The 23446-nt window shown below is 42.8% G+C and overlaps 1 non-coding gene across 1 annotated transcript; it reads right to left on the bottom strand.

Annotated features, from left to right (window-relative positions):
* Positions 1 to 21907: 21907 nt before the first annotated feature.
* On the bottom strand, positions 21908 to 21982 carry Trnat-ugu. Its single transcript has one exon. It is a non-coding gene; the product is annotated as a tRNA-Thr (tRNA).
* Between the last annotated feature and the right edge of the window lie 1464 nt (positions 21983 to 23446).

Raw genomic sequence — 23446 nt, 5'->3', positions numbered from 1 at the left:
CAAGCGGTTCCAGACTGAAGCACCTAGAACCGCACGGAGTTAAATGTTATCGATTCATCTAAATACTTAGGAATTACAGTTATGCACAATTTAAATTCGAACCATCACATGGAAAATTTTGTAGGGAAGGCGAACCAAAGGCTATATTTCACTGGCAGAACACTTAGAAAACGCAACACATTCGGTACAGAGACTGCCTACACTACACTTGTCCCCCTGTTCTAGAGTACTGCTACGTGGTATGAGAACCTTACCAGATATCATTGACGGAGGATATCGAAAAATTTCAAAGAAGGGCAGCTCACTTTGTATTATCGCGAAAAAGGGGAGAGAGTGCCACGGATATGATACGCGAGTTGGTTAGGCAAACATTAAAACAAAGGCGTTCTTCGTTGCGGTCAGACCCTCTCAGTAGATTTCAATCACCAACTTTCTCCTCCGTTTGGGCTGGCAAACATTAAAACAAAGGCGTTATTCGTTACGGCGAGATCTTCTCACGACATTCCAAGTCCCAAATTTCTCTTCCGAATGCGAAAATATTTTGTTGACGTCCACCTACGTAGGTAGAAATGACGATCGTAATGCAATGAGAGAAATCAGAGCTTGCACGAGGAGATTTCAGTGTTCGTTTTTCCTGCTCACTATTCGATGGTCTGGAAGTAGTTCGATGAACTGTCAGGCAAACACTTAGGTGGAAATTGCGGAGTAGTTTTGTAGATGTAAAAAGTGTCACCCCCCTTCCAAAATCTTGGTTGTGGTGATAGACTGATGTTCAGCGTGGATCAAGAACTAGATTAGGTTGAAAGGTGGGAATATGATTGTGAATTGACAAAGGCAGCGAATATAAAAGCGAAATGAAGGTTGTGGTAACCCACTGATCTGTAACCTAGCCCAATATCTATGTTCGCGGCTTATTTTCCCTATACAAACTAAAGCTACAACGTAAATTCCGAAAAACTTCAGTACATAACAGACAAATCTTCGTTGAGTATATTGCTCCATATCAGGGAAAAATGTCGTAAATCAGCTATGAAAATTGTGAGGGAACCACGACGTAATTACTACCAAAAATTGAAATACAATCACATGCGAGAAGTCATCTTTTATAGAAACAGAGTTCCACAGTAGAAAAATTTTAGTTGTACTCGAAAAGCGTATACTGTCTCCACTAAAAAGAAAAACAAAAGAAAAGAAACCGCGAGTAGGCCACTTGCCGACACACTTTCCGGTGGCGTGATTGTCTCACTGCTCAAGAGCAATTGAATCAGACACTTCAGCAGTCCCCCTCATTGTCTCGATCAGCAAATTGTCTCTTCCTCTACAGTAATTTGCCTGATGCGCAGTCCTAGCTCCATCCTCCCTGTTAGTGACTAACAGCGCTGTGACCAAGTGCGCAAGCTTTTTTCATTTAGTTGCTTATCAGCGTTTCATCCAGATACCACGCAAGTAGAACGTTATTACTAAGACGTTACGTTTGATGTTTAAAAATTTTTGTGTAATGGCATACAGAGCACATAATAGCGGATAATAGACCATAACAACATATCGTGTTAACTGGCGATGAACACCATTCCTTTATATAAATGAGGGGAGAAAAGGGTGAAGAAGAATATAATACACTAATTTGTTCTGAAATGAAATTGTTAAGTAATCTTCTGATTATATTATGTATTCCACGAGATGAAGACTAAAGAATATGTAGATAGGGCCTTTTCACGTAAGAGACAGTTAACATGACAGTAAATAAAAAAAATTAAAAAAAATTCTCAATGGGACAGACATACTTATACAAGATGTCCCAGAAGGTATGGTTAAGATTCAGGGTTATGACAGGAACTATCAGTAGAAGAAAGAAAGTCTAGTAAACATGAGATTTAAGATGTTTACCTTAGGTACTATGAGCACTTCTTCATCTTTGATACTGTGAAACAAATCTCTTCTGCTGAACAAGTGCTCATAGCTTTTAAGGTATGAATTTTAAAGCCCATGTTTACTGGGCAGTTCCTCTTGTTGTGGTCCATACTATCTTCTCTCAAAATATCTAAAGAAAGGAGCTTGAAGTAAAAGCGTTTTGTTTTATGGTACCGAAAACACTTCCAAGGAATGCTTTTCATAGCACATGTTCACTAGTTTTTTCTGTTTCTAGTGATCGTTTCTGTCATATCCCTGAAAACTGACCATCCTTCTGGGACACTGTGTATGTGCAGATTACAATCTAGGATAAAAATGTCTATTTGTAAGATCTGACGTCTTAGAGAGATGGAGACAAAGAGATCTACATTGTCAGTGTTTATGGTCTTCATTACAATATAACGTAAGAAGAACTAGATGATATCCGGTTTCGGTCGATTAACAACCATCTCAGATCTACGGAAACAAATCATACAACTTAAATTTCTTGAATATACTTTGTTTTAAACATTAATGTCGGTAATTAGTTCTGTTCCTACGTACTTTTCTGTACATATCTTCGGAGCTTTACACTGCGGTGACAAAATTCGAGGCGTACGTTCTAGTAGCGTGTGGGACCTCCTTTTTCCCGCTGTAATACAGCAGCTCAGCGTGCCATGGACTCAACAAGTCGTTGGAAGTTTCCTACAGAAATATTGAACCATGCTGCCTCTAAAGCCGACCACAATTGCCAAGGTGCAGGAATTTGGTGCACGAACTGACCTCTCTATAATGTTCCATAAATGTTCGATGGGATTCATGTCGGGCTATCTGGATGGGCAAATCATTCTCTCGAACTGTCCAGAATGTTCTTCAAACCAATCGCGAAAAATTGTGGTCTTGAAGCATGGCGCATAGTCACCCATAAAAAATTCCACCACTGTTTGGGAACATGAAGTCCATGAATGGCTGCAAAGGGTTTCCAAGTAGCCGAAAATAACCACTTCAAGTCAATGATCGGTTCAGTTGGATCAGAGGAACCAGTCCATTCCATGTAAAGACAGTCCAAACCATTATGGACCCACCTACAGCTTGCACAGTGCATTGCTGACAACTTCGGTCGATGACTTCGTGAGGTCTGCACCACACTCGGACCCTACCATAAGCTCTTATTAACTCCAGTCGGGACTCAGCTGACGAGATCACGATTTTCCACTCGTCTCGGGTTCAACCGATATGGTCACGCCGGCCGGTGTGGCCGAGCGGTTCTAGGCGCTTCAGTCTGGAACCGCGCGACCGCTACGGTCGCAGGTTCGAATCCTGCCTCGGGCATGGATGTGTGTGATGTCCTTAGGTTGGTTAGGTTTAAGTAGTTCTAAGTTCTAGGGGACTAATGACCTCAGATGTTAAGTCCCATAGTGCTCAGAACCATTTGAACCATTTGATATGGTCACGAGCCCAGGAGAGGCGATGGCATGCTGTCAACAAAGACGCTCCCATTGGTCGCTTCCTGCCGTAGCCCATTAACGCCAAATTTCGTCGAACTTTCCCGACATATACGTTCGTCGTACGTCCCACATTGATTTCTGCGGTTATTTCACGTAGTGTTGCTTGTCTGTCAGCACTGACGCAGACGACTCTGCTCTCAGTCGTTAAGTGAAGGTCGTCGGCTACTGCGTTGTCCGTAGTGGGAGGTAATGCTTGCAATTTGATATTCTCGGCATACTCTTGACACTATGGATCTTGGAATATTGGATCCCCTAACGATTTCTGAAATGGGATGTCCCAACGTCTAGCTTCAACTACCATTCCGCGTTCTGAGTCTGATATTTGCCTTCCTGAGATCATAATGACGTCGGAAGACTTTTCACATGAATCATCTGAGTACAGATGACAGCTCCGTCAATTGCGTACGCGATACTACCGCCATCTACATACGTGCATATCTCTATCCCATGGCTTTTGTCACCTCAGTGCGTAAGACCCACCATAAGATTAATTCTTTCTTTCGGTTTGTTTCTCAAAATTGCAACTGGACGCTCTTGTGCGCAACCTGTGAATTATAAATGAGAAACGCAGACCACAGCGGTCGTGGTCAAGCACGCACAGGGATTAGTCTCCTACCGATTTCATGTGCTAACATGGTCTGACCAGCGTTTGGACACTGAGAAGTTACGCTTAGTAACGATGTCGTGGTGGTTAACACTGTATTTAAGTATAGATTACAATTAAGCAAGGTAGGCTTCTTAATATTGTGAATGTTTCAATATTTTTATAAGAAATAAGTTTGTTTTTATATGTTGTTATGCGGTCTTCACATTAACTGAAAGGCAATTTTTCTGTTTGTTTCCGTAGATTTGAAACTTTTCGCTAACCAACCGTAACCGGTCATCAATTATTTGTCATTACGAAGTATTGCTACCAAGACGATTAAAATATGTACGAGGGGTGTTCGGAAAGTAAGATCCGACAGGTCGCGAAATGTAAACCACAGTGAAAATCAAAAATTTTTTATTCGCTACAGTTAGCCTCATCTTCCAGCTAGTTGTCTAAACAGTCGCGGCTCCGACTTAAACATTTGTCGTGGCGTTGTAAAAACTTTCCAATACCCTCATCACAGAAAGCAGCCGCCTGTGCTTTCCGCCAATTCTCTACGCTGGTCTGCCTTTCGTTGTTTGTGCCAAAATGTGTCTTCGTAGTCGCCGGTTCATGCGAGCAGAGCTGAACAACGGAGGGAGCCAATTAAGGGCTGTATTGTGGATGATCAAACACTCCCCGTCTTTTTTTCCACTTATGTTCGTTGTTGACCGATTGACTCAGTTTTTTTATTACAGAGGGCAGCTAACCCTCTGACCGAACACGCTGAGCTACCGTGCCGGCATCACTTTGCGCTCTGAACTGAAAAGAGCGACGTGAAGCGATCGACGGGCAAACTAAAGCCGCTGCCCAACACATATGCGCAAAGTTCCATCAGATTTTTGTAGTGGTTTCCACTTCGCGCCTAATCGGACCTTTCTTTCCGAATACGCTTCGTAATAAAAAGTTCTATGGTGATTCTCTAAGTTATCGAATCTTTTGTTGTGAAGACGGCGTTGATACTAACTGACGTTTCAGGTTGCGGAACAATGTTGTGCTACAGCTGATCTGTCAGCATGTACCAGGCGGCAATTCCTTTTGTGTTCGGCTACGCGGATGTTGACATGTCTTTTTCTGCACTAGCGACACCTGGGATGTATAAAATCCCGTGTAGTTGTGGGCAAGCATACATTAGAACAATAAAAAAAAGTATGTTGACGCCTGCTTAGCGAAACACAAAAGGAACTGCCGCCTGGGACTTACTGACAAATCGGTCGTAAGAGAACGTTCTGAAACGGAGACTACGAAATAAAATTCAGTGAGACGAGAGTGCAAAAACAACGCATTAATACACGTGCATGTATAGAAGGATATTAGAAATTCACGAACGTCATAATAATTTTAACAGAAAAGAAAAATCTCTTACGAGGGTGAGTCAATAAATAAGTCGCAAACGCCAGAATACCACATATCGTGTTAAATTTCGCGCCTATACGTATCTAGAAGGTGGCAGCACACGTCGCGTGGAAAATAGCTATACACAATATTCCGTGGCCAGTGGTTAATGATCTGCAGTCAGACCAAGGTGGTAGGTGTGCAATGCATGTGTATCCTGACTAGAACAATGCGATTTTTATGAGCCGACGTCCATACCGAAATTCCACCCGTATGTGGTTAGAACTGTTTTTCATGGAAATTTGTGTTCAACTGGCTACAGGATTTCAGGAAAGAACAAGAAAAAGCCACAAACAAGGAGCGTCCTGGTTATCCAAAGATTGCATATTTTTCCCCGTCTATGGGTATTTCGCTACCCCTAGGACACATCGGTCTTGTGGGTTGCAGCAATGTAAGGAAAAAAAAAACATTTTACATCCCGAGAGGTCACTCGTCAGATGCTAACGTTGCCACAAGAGACTATTCTGCAGACTTTTAACGCCTTGTCGAAAGATGGTATGCAGACGAAATGAATTAAAATTTGTGCTGCGGCCGGAACACGAACCCTGGTCTTCTTGCTAGGTAGAAAAAGCTAACCATTACACCATCGCAGTACGATGGTCAACTTTTCTGCATGAACTACCTAAGCTGAGTGCCTCCGCAACACATACTTCATTTTTCCCTTACATATTGTCACTACTGCCAGGGTTCTCCGATATTGGCAGCCATCCCAGCATTGGACGTAATGGCACTAAAGTTGTAGCGGTTGTTGCTGGAATAGGTGGCGCCGGCCGGAGTGGCCGTGCGGTTCTAGGCTCTACAGTCTGGAACCGAGCGACCGCTACGGTCGCAGGTTCGAATCCTGCATCGTGCATGGATGTGTGTGATGTCCTTAGCTTAGTTAGGTTTAATTAGTTCTAAGTTCTAGGGGACTGATGACCTCAGAAGTTAAGTCGCATAGTGCTCAGAGCCATTTGAACCATTTTTGAATAGGTGGCTGCGCTCTGGACATAGCTTCTCATCCTATTTACGCCCAAACCAACTAAAAATTTAATGCAATATTCGTAAAATTTCGGCCGGCCGGAGTGGCCGTGTGGTTCTAGGCGCTACAGTCTGGAACCGCCTGACCGCTACGGTCGCAGGTTCGAATCCTGCCTCGGGCATGGATATGTGTGATGTCCATAGGTTAGTTAGGTTTAAGTAGTTCTAAGTTCTAGGGGACTGATGACCATAGCAGTTAAGTCCCATAGTGCTCAGAGCCATTTGAACCAATCGTAAAATTTCCTTATTTGCTGCCCTTCGCGATATTGCGGCTTTAGTGTCTGTGTATTTCGAGCAGACACGGTCTGGGCCTTGACCCATTCGCTGGCAGCCACTTCCGCTGTTGTTTGCCCGCAGCCTACTATAGGACCGCCTAGTCACTGCCCCCCTCCACAGCGAGCACACGTCGCCTGTGCGGGCACGCGGCGACAGCTCTGCACTTCAGTCTCTCTCTGTCTGGTCCCTCGCTCTCTCTCTAGCAGAGATACCGCGTCACTGCGGCCGCGTCCCGTTTACGTCCCCCCCACCACGCTGCTTGTGACTCGCCGTGTTTACGAACCGGCGCTCGTCTCTAAACAAGGACGCCTTCCCCTTGCAGTGACCTGGCACGCCGCTGGTTGTCTCAGAGCCGGCCAGTGAGCGTGCCTTCCGTTCGCTGACGAAGCTGCCCGCCTGATTCTCGAATGTAACGAGCGGAGTGTCGCAGTGGTGGGAAACTGGAATTCTGCAGCGCGCAGTTCCATACCCTGTCCTGCCATCCAGATTTAGATTTCCCATGTTTGCACTAAATCGCTTATGATGAAATTGGAGATTAGGCCTCTGAAAAGGGATATGGGCGATTTTCTTCCTCTTTGTAAGGTTCTGTACCTCAGTCGATGAAAACGGAACCTCTATAGGATCGCGTTGTTGTCTGTCTACTTCTCTGTGTATCTCTCCGACTGCTAAGACACCTTTTCCTTAGGGACGGGTGGTCGTATGAAGTTCAAATTCATGTCGCATACTAAGATTTATGGTCTTTTGGCGGTGTAAAAATTTGAAGCTTCTAAGTCAATGCAAACGGAAGATAATGCCATTTATGTGGTATATTTCGATACTAGCAAAGTCACCCATCAAAAGCTGTAGGATACTTCCGGTTGAGCTAGAACTATAAAATTTAGTAATAACCAAGGTTTCACAGTACAAGTAAAGTAAAAAATCAGAAATGTGAAATGGTATCATATAAAAAATATCTTTTCGCCATTACCACTTACTTTGCTTGTATCATCCGTCAAAATCATAACAGAAGAATTTTTCTGCATGCAAGCGTGACATGTAAATTGTAGTCATGTTTTAGTAAGCAAATAAAAAAGAAATTTTATTATTTCTTCTCTCTCTCTACATACATAAATTGAAGTTCCCTGCTCGCTTCTTTTTGTATGTCCGGCCTAGTCTCAGTACTTATTTAGAGATTAAACAGAGAGTGGTTCTAGGCGCGACAGTCTGGAACCGCGCGCCGCTACGGTCGCGGGTTCGACTCCTGCCTCGGGCATGGATGTGTGTGATGTCCTTGGGTTAATTAGGTTTAAGTAGTTCTAAGTTACAGGGGACTGATGACCTTAGACGTTAAGTCCCATAGAGCTCAGAGCCATTTGAACCATTTCAATTTTCTACTAAATTTATACGGAACCCTTAGTGCAGGGACGGCCGAAGTGGCCGTGCGGTTAAAGGCGCTGCAGTCTGGAACCGCAAGACCGCTACGGTCGCAGGTTCGAATCCTGCCTCGGGCATGGATGTTTGTGATGTCCTTAGGTTAGTTGGGTTTAACTAGTTCTAAGTTCTAGGGGACTAATGACCTCAGCAGTTGAGTCCCATAGTGCTCAGAGCCATTTGAAACTCAGTGCGCCATTCCTATTCGCACTTGCTCAATTTTTTTCAAGTCCCTGCCTTTACTCCTGCTCTACTGACTCGTTGTCGACGAGATTATAAGCTCTAATCTTCCTTCCTTCTCTGATTCTCAAATACTTTTACGTATGAAACATTTTTGCGGGAGACGAAAATATAATTTAGGGTTTGCTGCCGAATAAAAATATTCGTTTCACTGTTTGCTGTCCATTTTAACGCTTGTGTATTTCAATTAGCTCTTCCAATGGCTTCATTGTTACGAAGTGAGACTGTCAGTCTTTCGTAATCCATAAACGGGTTACCTTTATTCATACCGAAACTGACGCTGGTGAATGTAATTACACTAGAAACACTCTAGTAAACGTAGGTTCACTTATGATAAATGCGAATGCTCAGGTACAAGCTGCCACTGAGTACAGTAGTATTCTAGTTAGTACAGTTGTATAGGAAATGTACCAATCCAGTTAGGACCAATTTTCATCAAAGGCCTATTTTAACAAGAAGTACAATAACACTTTATAATGTTACAGGTTACAGTTTCATCTACATCTACATATATCTCCGCCAGCCACCATATAGTGTATGGCAGGAGTACCCTGTACCGCTACTAGTCGCATTCTTCCCACTCTACATGCTTCCGTACGAGCCCTAATTTCTATTATCTTATCTTTGTGGTCATTGCGCTGCATAATCGTTCTGCATTCAGCTTCAAATGCCTGTTCTCTAAATTTTCTCGATATTTTTTTTTTCTGGATAAGAACGTCGTCTTCCCTATAGCGATTCCCATTTGAGTTTCGGAAACGTCTCCGTAAGGTTCTGACGTGTTATTCGAACCTACCCGTAAAAAGTATAGTAGACCGTTTCAGAACTGCTTCGATGTCGTCCTTCAATGTGTCCTGGTGCAGAGCCCAAAGTATATGATCAATACTCACTAAAGGACCACACTAGCGTCCTTCATGCCGTCACCTTCGTAGATGAATCGCACATTCCTAACATTCTTCCAATACATCGAAATCGGCTATTGGCTTTCCCTACTACAATCATTAAATGCTCGTTACATGTCATACTGCTTTCCGGTGGTACACCTAGGTACGTATTTGATTTGACTGTGTCAAGCAGCACACTGCAGCTATATTCGAGCATTACGGGTTTGTTTTTCCTACTCATCTGTATTAACTTACATTTTTCTGCTCTACTGGAAAGAAAAATTAGTGCTCCTGGAAAGATGACGTCGATTTTGATCCGATTACATCATACGCCGCCAGGGGGATAGTAGATGTACTCATATAAGTTTGTACGTCGTACGCTAACCTCGACAGCGTACTGGTATTGCTATCCTTTAATAGAGACTGCTCGCAGCCAGAAGGCATGGTGTGGTGTAAACGTTTGAATCAATCAGGCAACCACGCCACGGAGACGCACTCAGTCAACTGAGCGAGTTTGAAAGGGGTCAAATTGTGACCACCGGAGAGGAGGAATGGTTCTTTCAGAGAATTTCCATGCAAGTTGGACGTGCCGCTTCAGTAGTACAACGGTTCTGGTGTCAGTGGTCACATACCTGATTTTGCAGCACTTTCAACGATATTCTACGTCGAGATAAGAGGTGCCTCAGCGGGCTGTGAATCAGGCTGAATACTTTCAACCATTTAACATTTTGCTTACTACAAAATAAATTTAACAATTTGAACGTCTCGCACTCACGCGTGACTTCTCTGGAAAGTGGCGTAGACTTACGGGCGGCCATTCAAATGCCCGCACCAAGACACCCTCTACACAGTGGTGTGAAAGCCCTGTTGGACCATCAATGGTCTCGACGGCTTCTGTCATTTGAACAGAGAAGGACTTAATGAGGATAGGAGATGAAACTGGAGTTACAGGACACAGGCGTTCCAGTGTTACAGACGGAATTGAAAAGAGCTCTTCAAGGCTTGACATCAAATACTTCCATCGGAACTTATCAAGTTATTGGGGGAAGTGGTATGTAGAATTATGAGACTGGCGACGTGCTATCAGTCTTTCGAGAACATATCATCCACACTTTTCCGAAGACAGCAAGGGCAAGTAATTACGAAAACTATCGGACAATCAGCTTAAGAGCTCAGGCATCCAAACTGCTGACAAGAATAATATACAGTCGAATGGAAAGAAAATTGAGATTCTTTTAGACGACTATCAGTTTGGCTTTAGGGAAGGTAAAGGCACCATACCGACTGTTCTGACGTTGCGCTTGATAATGGAACAAGACTAACAAAAATCATGATACGATCATAGGATTCGTCGACCTACAAAAAGCGTTCCACAATGTAAAATAGTGCAAATGTTCAAAATTCTGAGAAAAATAGGGGTGAGGTTTAGGGAAAAACGGCTAATATATATATAACATGTGCAAAAAACAAGAGGAAACAATGAGGCTCTGGAGGAATGTAGTCTTTCGTCTTTACTGTTGAAACTATACATCGGAGAAGCAATGATAGAAATAAATGAAAGTTCAAGAGTGGAATTAAGACTCGAGATGGAGGGATATCAAGATTATGATTCGCTGTCGATACTGCTATCCTCAGTGAAAGTGAAGAAGAATTACAGGATCCGTTGAACAGAATGAACACTCTAATGAGTACAGAACATGGATTGAGAGTAAACCGCAAAAAGACAAAGGTTATGTGACGTAGCAGAAACGAGAATAGCTAGAAACTTAACATTAAATTTGGTGCCCACAAAGTAGACCAAGTAATTCTGCTATCTTGGAAGCAAAGTCATCTATTGCGACCGAAGCAAGGAGGGCACAAAAACCACTCTAGCACAGGCGAAGACGGCATTACTGGCCAAGAGAATTTTGCTCGCATCAAACATATGCTTTAATATGAGAAAGAAATTTATGAGAATGTACGTTTCGAGCACAGCATTGTATGGTAATGAAACATAGACGGTGGGCAAGCCAGATCAGAAAAGAATCGAAGTGTTTGAAATGTGGTGCTACTGAAGTATGTGGAGAATTAGGTGGGCTGATAAAATAAAGAATGAGGCGGATCTCCGCAGAATCGGCGAAGAGGAGAACATATGAGGAAGAGTTACAAGAAGAACGGGTGACATGACAGGACATGCGTTACAATATTAGAGAATAACGTCCATGGGAGTAGTGGGAGCTGTAGAGAGCAAAAACTGTGGGAAAGGACAGAAACATGAATACATCCACCAAATAACTGAGGACGTAGGATGCAAATGGTACTCTGAGATATAGAGTTTAGCACAGGATGGGAATTCGTAGCAAGCGGCATCAAACCAGTCAGACGACTGATGACACCAAAAAATATGTCGTTTCGCGCAATGATGACACATAACTTTATATGTCTTAAGGAATCCCTTTTGCAGGGCAGTCGACTCCAAATGTCCATTGTATCCGATTGTCTTCGCAAAGTTGGAAACTGGTTGTGATGAACCTACATTTACTTTCGGGCAGCAATTTGTATCATAGTCATTGACAAGGCGTGTGGCACTTGTTTCCTGTTCGGGCTGTGCTTATGATATCCAGTGTCGCTCACGGCAGTGGTTCGACCTTTCTCGAAGTCGGAAAGATGTTGATAAGCTGCTCGTAAACGTCCTCTGAGAATATTCTGGACACTTTCACCTAGAAATCTCCAGTAATGGTGGATAAATCCAACAACCATCGTGTACTGAGGTTATTCTTAATCAATAGGAATGGCTTTTCTCTGTACTGAAAGAAAATAAGCTCGCCTAAGAATGAAATTTTCGTCTACGCATCTCATGTAAGAATACTGTAATTCAGTTTGGCAGCGTTCGGTCAGTGTCTTCTTTGAACAGTACATTTCCCTGAGTGTAGTTCGTGATAATTAAAAAATATTTCATAGGTGACTGCGAGAATTATCGCACGATCAGCTTAACAGCTCTTGCATCCAAGTACATTATGATATGAGACCAAAGACGCTGCTGTGTTTGATTATATTGTTTATTACAATAGGCCTATTACGGTGTGATTGCCATCCTTAATATACTCAAACACAGCAGCGTGTTTGGTCTCATAACACAATACTGTCCTCACATGACATAAACGACGCAGCGAACCCAAACGAGTAAAAAAAAAGCATGCGCACAAATTGTTGACAAGAGTAATATACAAAAGAATGGAAAAGAAAATTGCGGTGCTGTTAGACGACGATGAGTTTGGCTTCAGGAAAGAAAAAGGCACCAGAGAGGTGGTTGTGACATCGCAGTTGATAATGAAAGTAAGGTTGGAAAAAAATCGAGACACTTTCATATGGTTTGTCGACCTGGAAAAAGCGTTCGGTAATGTAAAATGATGCGAGGTTTCCGAAATTCTGAGAAAAATAGAGTAAGCTGTAGCGGAAGGCCGTTAGTATATAGCATGTACAAGAACCAAGACGGAACAATAATACTGGAAATCCAAGAACTAAGTGCTCTGATAGAATGGGTATAAGGCCGGAGTGAAGTCTTTCGCTCCTACTGTTCAATCTATTCATCGAAGAAGCGATGACAGAACTAAAAAAAAAGGTGCAACACTGGCATTAAAATTAGAGGTAAAAAGATTCCCTGGCGACATTGTTATTCTGAGCGAAAATGAACAATTACAGGCTCTGTTAAATGGAATGAACAGTATAACGAGTACAGAAAGTAAATCGAAGAATAACGAAAATAATGAGAAAAAGCATAAATGGGAACAGCGAAAAACTTAGTGATCACCATCAGAATTGGTGATAACGAAGCAGACGAAGTTAAGGAATTCTACTATCTCGGCAGCAAAAACTATATGACGGACGTAACAAAGAAGACATAAAAAGCAGATTAATACTGGCAAAAAGAGCATCCCTGGCCTATATCAAACATAGGTCCAAATCTGAGGAGGAATTTCCTGAGAATGTACATCTGAAACACAACTTGGTATGGCAGTTAGTCAAGGACTGTGGAAAAAATCGGAACAGTAGAGAATCGAAGCATTTCAGATGGGTGCTACTGAAGAATTTTGAAAATTAGGTGGGCTGGTAAGGTAAGTAATGAGGTTCTCCGTAGAATAAGCGAGGAATGGAATATAGGGAAAACACTGAAAATAAGAACGGACAGGATGATAGGACATCTGTTAAGACATTAAGGAATAACTTCTATGGTAATGGAGAGAGCTGTAGAGGATAAAAACTGCAGAGGAAGACACAGATATGAATACATCGAACAAATAATTGAGGACGTATCTTGCAAGTGCTACTCTATGAAGAAGAGGTTGGCACAGGAGAGAAATTCGTGTCGGACCGTATCGAATCAGTCAGCGGACAGAAGTTTAAAAAAAAAAAAAATACTCTCATGGATGCGGGCGGTATCGATAATGGATAAGCTTTGCTTTAATTCAAGGAATAAAATCGATAGCGCCAACAAGTTGACTGAAGGTGAGTGGACAATTTTAGGAAAAACGTACGACTAACATCGGTTTATACAACTGGAATCTGTAATCATTTATTCAGCAGTGAATGTCAAAGAGCTGCTGCCCGCTGCTTGTGCTGCCGATGATGAGGATGATGATGATGATGGTTTCTCCAAAATGAAACAGTGGTTGTGTTACTGGGATACCAACTCGTAATTTTCACTCATCGATCGTCTTTTGGATTGTGTGAATTTTGTACAATTCCACACAGCGTAGAGACGATGGTAACTGGGCAGATTCCTCTCTTGTGTGGGTTACTTACGTAACAAAACAGGTTATCACTGGCGAACAGAGAGCGCTCTTGTTTGGCGCAGATACAGATACTGCTTATCGGCGCCGCGAGCGCTTCTGCGTCGAGGGCACTCTAATGGTGTATTCCCGTTCACGACAAAGCGGGTGGATTTAGTGTGAAAAGGATTTCTGTGATAAGATACTCGCAACTAAGCTCACCAGTAAAATTCCTACTTAAACTGATGTCATGTTCCCCTGACATTTGATAATTTCATAGGAGCAGTGACATTCTGTCAGGAAGTTCGCCCAAATAAAGTAAAATTTTGATACAGAATATTTTCGCTCAGTAGGGTTCTTTAAACGAAGTTGAGAATTTTGTTTCAGCATGAAATACTGGAAGGTATGGAAAGGGGTCAGTGGCAAGTTGGAGCATAGATACGAGAGCTATCTTTTCAACTTCCGATTAGTCGCGAAACAGAAACCACAATAATTTTTTTTGTTACATTAGCTACACCTTCCATCTGCTTCTCTACATAGTCGCCGCTACAACTTAGACATCTATCGTAGCGTGGTACCAACTTTAGGTCGTATAGGTGTTATGGTGTGGGGAGGCGTAATGTAGCGTGGGGGTAATTGCCTCCAAATCTTTGAACACTGTACATCCACTGGGCAAAGTTATTGTGACCGTGTATTCCTTACCCGCTTGCTTCTTTTCAGGAGTGCGTTCTGACTTCATTTTTGTGCATAAAAAAAATGTCGTGTGACTAGGGCCTCCCGTCGGGTAGACCGTTCGCCAGGAGCAAGTCATTCGATTTGACGCCACTTCGGCAACTTGTGCGTCGATGGGGATGAAATGATGATGACTGGGATAACACGACACCCAGTCCCTGAGCGGAGAAAATCTCCGACTCAGCCGGGAATCGAACCCGGGCCCTTAGGATTGACACACTGGCGCGCTGACCACTCATTTAGTTCGTTTTCGTTCGTTGCATCTGCTCGGAGCCGACGTCGTAAGACACTCGTTTAAGTTCGTCATTGATCCATTACCTCAGTTTTTTTTATTACAGAGGGTAGCTAAGCCTCTGACCGAACACACTGAGCTACCATGCCGGCTTCTTTAAATGGCTCTGAGCACTATGGGACTTAACATCTGAGGTTATCAGTCCCGTAGAACTTAGAACTACTTAAACCTAACCAGCCTAAGGACATCACACACATCCATGCCCGAGGCAGGATTCGAACCTGTGACTGTAGCAGTCGCACGGTTCCGGACTGAGCGCTTAGAACTGCACGGCCACCGTGGTAGTACCGGGGCGGACATTTTTGTGGATGATAACACATGACTGTATCGAACAGCATAGATGGAGGATCTCTTGGAACGTAGGATGTTCAGCAAATGGACTGACCTGCCCATTCCCCCAACTTAAATCTCACCAACCCCAAGTGGGATGCGTTAGGTAGACGTACTGCTGCACATACGCATATACGAAAGACCATCCAATTACGCTGGTGGAGGAATGAAACGCCCTACCACAACTGCTTACCTACTGTGAGGCAAGCGTGGGAGCACATTGCAGAGAGTGCATTGCCATCTGTACTGGTCACACACCCTATTTGTGGTGTCACGTGTTGATACTGCCCCGTGGGCATCACAGTTGGCAACAGAATTGCAAGTTTCCGTCAGATACCGATAGTGGTCGTGCGGGATTCGATGGACCCAATGGAGCATGCCTGCTGAGCCACGCCTCTAGCAGCTCTGCCGCTGTGGTATATGACGGTCGGTAGCAGCCACTCATCCACTTGCACTTGGAGCCTCTTCGCTACGACACCATCGTTCGCACTTAGTAAAAGTGCCTCGTCCTTATGAACATTGAGAGCAGAACTTTATTTCTTGCTGCATTACTTCTAATGAGTCTTTGTACACTTGGAGTAAATTTTCTGTATTCCATTTAAAAATTTCTCAGTGTATAATTTTTTTGAGTCAACTACTAAGTGTAACTTGATACACCCACCACATTCTCCTCTCATATTCTAGTGTCTTAGTGGCAGTTACACACATTGCCCTAAATTTTTTATCCTATCTATTCGAGTCTCTATCTTCTCTAGAGTATCGCTTACACCAAACATCCTAAATTATGCGTTGTATAAATTCCGTAGTCTGACTTTCACTACAATTATTGGATTCTAATTCCTTGGAAGTTGTTACATGACACCTCAACAAATGTCCTGTCATCTTGATCCCTTCTAATTTCCTTGCCGATTCTGTAGAGAATGTCCTTATTTGTTATCTTATTAGTCCACTTAATTTTCAGCAGTCTTCTGTAACATCACTTCTTAAAATCATCGACTAGTCCCTTCCGTTCTTCCATAGTTCATGATTTACATCTGTGAACTGCCATCGTCCAGACGCACGTTGTCAGATATTTCTTTCTCTAGTTTACCTGCGATTGATCCCAGTAGGCTCCTTTTCGCCGGGTATTCTCTCTTTGCCTGTGCAGTCTGTCCTCCTTGTTTCGTTAATCATGCGTTGTTTTGCTTCCACTCTCATTTACATGGTGAGACGAACTATAAAACTTCGGAATTTGTTCATGGGTATTTCTCTGAGTATTTTGGTATAAGGGACCTCTGATTTTCGATGACTTGTTACACAGTAATTGAATCCCATTTAATTTCTTATCCCTGTGTATCTTTGCACTTGTACTGCTCTGAAAATACTCGTACAACAGTGCAAATGTCGACGGTATGCACTTTGTGTTTTGTTTGGAAACAAACTTGTTTCATCCATTAGCGGTGCTTGGTGCTGACTGTAGTATGCCCCCCCTACAGTCTGCCCTTGAATTTACATTCAACACTGCTCGATTCTCTCTTGGGTTTAAGGTAGCAGTGCTGGTTGTGCGATAATGAACGACAGTATAAATAAGTTTACTGATGAAGCGCTGCACGATACGTACACATATATGGTTTTACATCACAATGTACGTGTTTCGTCTGAAGATTTTGCATCACTCGTGTTTTGTGTTGTATATTTTGGTGATTGATTACTATAGGCTTCGCCGCTGTTGTGTAAGTATTTTTACAGAAACAAAAGTAGTTGTGACAAGAAACCAAATAAATCATAATTGCGTTATTACCACCGGAGACCATGGGTCCCTTATGCCAGAAATCTCAGAAAGTATCCCTGAAAAACCGCCGAAGTTTTGTTCAAATAACTGAAGTGAATGCAGCCGGCTGAAGTCGTGGACAACCGCCTATATTTCAACATGCGACCACTCTGTCATATTCGAGGCCAAACTGCAGCAGGTAAGCCTTGTGCAAGAAAATTTAAAACTTCGATGCACACACACACACACACACACACACACACACACACACACACATACACACACACACACACTGTAAACACTAGCGGTACCACATAACCAAAGATGACTGACACCTGAAGTTACCGGTAGTGAAAATTACTAACCAACTAAACAACGGATGAGGTAGCATTAGCTCTGTCCCTCTGTTTTTTGTCAAAGGAGAGAGAGCAGTATTCTACGCAGAATTTAAACAAAAATCTCCATCTTTATTTACAAGTTTACTTGCTAATTTAATATCACCTGCTTCCTTAATAATACCATCCCAATAGCTGAAAGTGCATGCCAGAATCTTTGTGTTGTTACATTACATAAGATAACCAGGGCCCAGACAACGTTCTGCAATAGCCGATTTGCTCGAAAGCATGTCTGGCGCTTATTCTCAGTACAACGGTCCTCCACAGTCCCATTAGTCTGGCCAATGTGTGACTACAAAAACACGATAGACACCCACCTTACACAAACCAAGGTCATCTTAAATGGAACCCAAAATGACCCTGATATTAGATGGAGGTCGGAAAACGCATTTCACATCACATTTCCGCAAAACACGATCCATCTTGTTGCTTCCAGCGTACAGCAGAAAGAGCGTAAACGCTGGTGCCAACTCATTATAATCGTCACTCGTAAGTCGCACTGTTGCTCGATAGCGCAACGCATGTCTGGTCTGCCTTTCGCTATATCTGTTCTGACGAGAGGTAACCTCAAAATGGATTATTTATTTTTATTTATTTATTTGTTTAACCTGATCAGATTATGGCCATCAGGCCCTCTCTTACATCGGACCAGTGTTCCACACATGCAGTATTTCACACATCAGAGTTACCTCATGACAATAGTTTAAATGAGAAAATTAGATTACTCTAGTGATAATATGAATAAAGAGTAGTGACTAAGACCTAATAAAGTAAATGCGGCAGTATTTTTACAACAGGTGCTATACATACAGATTATGATAAAAGCAATAATAATAACAGTAAAAAAAAGGTCAAATAATAATGATAAACATGACTAAGACCTAATAAAGTAAATGCTGGCAGTATTTTACAACAGGTGCTATACATACAGATTATGATAAAAGCAATAATAATAACAGTAAAAAAAGGTCAAATAATAATGATAAACATGATTAAGATCTGATAAAGTAAATGCTGGCAGTATTTTACAACAGGTGCTATACATACAGATCATGATAAAAGCAATAATAATAACAGTAAAAAATCAAATAATAATGATAAACATGAGAAAAATTGGCAATAGTAATGAAGCTTTGTGCAGATGTACATTAATATCTTGGTGTGTAAAGTAGATGTTTACTAGTGTAGCGAGTTTTGGGGAAGGGAGATTTAAGGAGGGGGAAAGAGGGAAGTAATGAGATGAAGTGCATTCATGTACAGAGGAAGGCATTACTGTTGCTTAAGTAGATACGTCATTAACTGTTTTTTGACGCCGGACATGTTTTTAAGTTCTCTAACATAACGAGGGAGGTTATTCCATAGTCGGGTTCCTGCTACTGTAAAGGACTTGGAGAAGGTGACTGAGCGATGCAGTGGAACAGAGAGGATTTTATTATAATGGGAACGTGTGTTTCTGTCATGTTGTTCCGACATGAGCGTTAGGGACGAGGAGAGATATGAGGGACAGTGTACATTTATAAGACAGTAGATGACACAGAGTGTATGGAAATCTCTGCGTTTGTCTGCACGCAGCCAGGACAATTTTGCATGTGCTGGTGAAATGTGATCAAAAAGTCGAATGTCACAGGTATATCGGACGCAGGCATTCATGACCAGTTCTAGACGTCGCGAATTTTCCTGAGAGAGGCCTTGTAGGATAATATCACTGTAATCAATGATTGGGAGTATAAGCATTTGTACTAATTTCTTTTTCAGATCGAAAGGGAAGAGCTTTTTTATATTTTTGTAGGACATGAAGGGATGCTGATGCTTTTTTGCACACTGCAGCTACATGCTCTGTCCAATTTAGACTTTCATCTATTATAACTCCCAAACTCTTTGCTGAGGGAGAGAAGTTAATATTTATTCCATTTAGGATAAGAGGTGGTACGGATTCCCGATGTTTTGGGCTAATGAGCTTAGAGTGACCAACAAGTACCGCTTGGGTGTTAGATGGGTTTAGTTTTAGACCTATGTCCTGTGCCCATTTAGACAGTGCATCGAGGTCAGTATTGAAATTTTCAATAGCTTTCTTGAGATTGCTTGGTTTCGCACTTAGATACAACTGAAAGTCATCAGCATACATATGATATTTGCAATAGGTCAGAACCGATGACATATCATTGACATACAGAGAGAAGAGTATAGGACCTAATACTGAGCCTTGGGGAACGCCTGACACTACCTGCCGCCATTGTGATTTTATATTCCTAGACAGGACGCGTTGCTGACGAGACGTCATGTATGAGCGAAAACATTGCACTGCACTTGGTGAGAAATTTAGACCGCTAAGTTTGGCTAGTAAGATGTCGAAATCGACAGTATCAAATGCTTTGCTGAAATCTAAGAAGCAAATGATAGTCGCTACTTGTCTGTCCATGGCAAGTTTCAGGTCATCTGTCACCTTTATCAGTGCGGATGTTGTGCTTCGATTCTTACGGAAACCAGATTGGTATTCGTCTAGTAGGTTGTTAGTAGTTAGGTAGTTGGTGAGCTGGTCATGAACTATATATTCTAAGGCCTTTGATAGTGCAGGAAGAAGGCAGATGGGGCGGTAGTCAGAGGGTGCTGTGGCGATGTCCTTTTTAGGCAGTGGCTTAATTTGTCCCAGTTTCCAGGCCTCTGGGAAAACACTTGTGATTAATGAATCGTTGAAAATGTCTGTTATAGAGGGCAGTAGTTGGTCAATAATAAGTTTTACCATCTGGGTGGTGATGCCATCATGTCCAGTAGATGCTGATCTAATCCGCATTATGGCTTTCTTGACAGTACTGCAAGTGACGCGCTGTAGATAGAATTTTTCTTTCCTACAGTCATTCATCCCCATGAAGTAATCAATGATTCTCCGTTTTTTTTTTTTTTTGCGGTACAATTGTAGTTGTAGGTAATGTGAAGAAACTGTTTAGTTCTTCGGCTGGGACCATGGGATTTTCTGCAACTTTTATTTTGCCTAAACCGAGACTGCGGAGATTTTCCCACAGGATAGCTGGTCTACATCTATTGTCAGCTAATGTACGGGCATGCCTGAGCTTAGCGTTTCTCACCGCTTGACTGACTTTGTTTCGTTTCTGCTTGTAAACAGTATGATTTTCAGGTGTAGGGTGTATCTTGTATGCTCGATGTGCAGCGTCTCTGAGATTCATGAGCTCTTTTAGTTCCTCACTCAGCCAAGGTGCAGGTTGCCTTTTTACTTTTCTGGTCTTTATTGGAGCATATTTGTCATATAGTTGAGTAATTTTGCTAGTGAAATCCTGGAGTTTGTCGTTTATGTCCATGAGGGGAGTAGAGGTCATCGCCCAAACTATTTCTTGTGCCTCACTTTCGAGTTCAGGAAAATTTATGCGTTTGAGGTCTCGGTATGTAGACAGTTTTTGTTTCTTTCTAGGGCATTCTAGTGAATACGTCATGGAAATGATGTCATGGGCAGACATGCCAGGCGCAGATATTTGAGAGGTGCGGATTATTCTGTTCGGAGATTTCGTTGCGAATATATCTATGAAAGTGTGACTGGTAGTCGTGTGATGAGTAGGTGCCAGCTGAAGTAGCGTCATATTTGAGGAAGAAAGCATCCTCTTAAATTTCCCAGTGGAAGGACTATTGCACAGAAAATTAATGTTAGTGTCACCTGCTATAATTACATGTTCATATGACGATTCGAGACTAGAGAGGGCAGTTTCGAAGCAGGCGAACCCACCTACTTTAGGAGGTTTGTAAAGGACACATATTAAGCACTTTCTGTTAAGTGATTTGATCTCTATGAACATATATTCCACTTGTTTATCTACATTGTTGTCGGATGTGTGTAGTACTGTAGGTGACAAATCAGAGCGTATGTACGCCCCTACTCCGCCCCCTCGTCTGTTGCATCTGTCGTGCCTGAGAAAGATATAGCCGTCTAGGTTTACGGAAGTTGTAGGAATACTTGGTTTGAGCCAAGTCTCTGACAAAAGTATTACGTGTATATCAGCAGTTTGAAATATATATTTGAACTCGTCGAAGTGAGCTGGCAGAGACTGGACATTTGCATATGCAATATGCAGCTTGGTGCGTTCGGGTGTAGATTGCCCGAGGAGGCTGCCGACCGATGTTTGCGGGTCGTGGTTAGCGGTGACAAGAGGGTCTGGCATGAGGAATGCGGAAAGCGTGTGAAGGGGGGGGGGGGGGGTGAGGGAATGTCCTCCCAGTTCTGTGCAGTGAAAGCGGCCGGGAGGGGGAGGGGGTGGGTCCCCAGGGAGGCAACGGGATCTGCGGCCAAGGTCAGTTGATAATCTCTCTGGGTCTGAACTAAGGTACGAAATCACATGATAATGAAATCAAGACCCTAAGCTGTCGACATGCATTGATGTACATCAACGGGGACGGTTGAAAATGTGTGCCCCGACCGGGACTCGAACCCGGGATCTCCTGCTTACAGGGCAGACGCTCTATTCATCTGAGCCACCGAGGGCAAAGATGATAGTGCGACTGCAGGGATTTATCCCTTGCACCGATGATATCTGTTATTTTGGACATGTCCGAGAGAACAGATACTATCTTCATATATAGCAAAGGCTAACCGGCAATTGGCCATCTTCTTCTGTGCTGGATGCACAGGCATTGCCGGGACTCGGTAAGATTGTCTCCGCGAGTAATGCGTGTAATGGGCAGGGACACTACGAATGTAGTGTGTCGAGACTAAGTTGGGAATGTGGGTCTCATGGGGAGCGTGCAAGGGATAAATCCCTGCAGTCGCACTATTGTCTGTGCCCTCGGTGGCTCACATGGATAGAGCGTCTGCCATGTAAGCAGGAGATCATGGGTTCGAGTCCCGGTCAGGGCACAAAATTTCAATCGTCACCGTTGATGTATATCAACGCCTGTCTTGATTTCGTTATCTTTTCATTCTAAGAGAGCTGCATGGTCACCGATGGTGTCTGTTCTTTCGGACCCTACCATCTTCATATAAGGTATGAAATAGTCCTTCACGCTGAGCCGTGTGAGTGACGATAATATCGAGTTAGCTCCAAGATTTATGCCCTTTATGCCGTACACTGGAAACATTACCAATAAGATGGGTCGTATTTTGCGGAAATGTGATGTGAAATGAGTATTCCGACCTCTATTTGAGATGAGGGTCCCTTTAGGTTCCGTTAAAGAGGACCTTGGTTTATGTAAGGCGGACGTCTACCGTGTTCTTGCAATTATGGCATGTCATACATTGGTCAGACAATTAGGACCGCGCAGGGCCGGTGTACTGAGAATAGGCGTCACATACGCTTACAACAGCCGAGCATATCGGCTATTGCAGAACACTTTCTTGGCAACAGTCGTCCTATAGAATATAACAACATGGAGATTCTGGCATCCACGTACATCTACAGGGATAGTGGTTTTAAGGAAGCAGGTGAAATTAAATTAGCAAGTAACCTTGTAAATAAAGATCAAAGTTTTTGCTTGAATTATGTATGGAAAACTGCTTCCTCCCCTGTCAAAAAACAGAGGGCTAGAGTTAATGCTACCTCACCCATTGTTTAGAAATTTTCACTACCGATTACTTCTGCCGTCGGCCATCTTTGGTTGTGTGGTGGCGCTAGGGTTTACAGTTTGTGTGCGCGTGTGTGTGTGTTGCTCTACAAACCGAGGTTTTAAATTTTCTTGCACAGGGCTTACTTGCTGCAGTTTTTCCTTGAAAATGACAGGGTGGTCATGTGTCGAAATATCAGCGTTAATCGACGACGTCACCCGGCTGCATTCCCCTAATTTATTTGAACATGGTATACGCCGGTAGAAAGTCAGGTCTCACGTCGAAGTTTTATCCGTTTAGTTTAGTTTCATTCTGTGTAATCTTGCATAGTATCAATCCAAAGAAGACTCCTTGGCTCTTTGGACAGTAATACAAGCCAAAAGTCTTGTTTCGAATCATTTATCGGATT

Source organism: Schistocerca piceifrons, chromosome 5, assembly GCF_021461385.2.
Source record: "Schistocerca piceifrons isolate TAMUIC-IGC-003096 chromosome 5, iqSchPice1.1, whole genome shotgun sequence".
Lineage (NCBI taxonomy): Eukaryota > Metazoa > Arthropoda > Insecta > Orthoptera > Acrididae > Schistocerca > Schistocerca piceifrons.
This window is presented reverse-complemented; position numbering and strand designations above follow the sequence as displayed.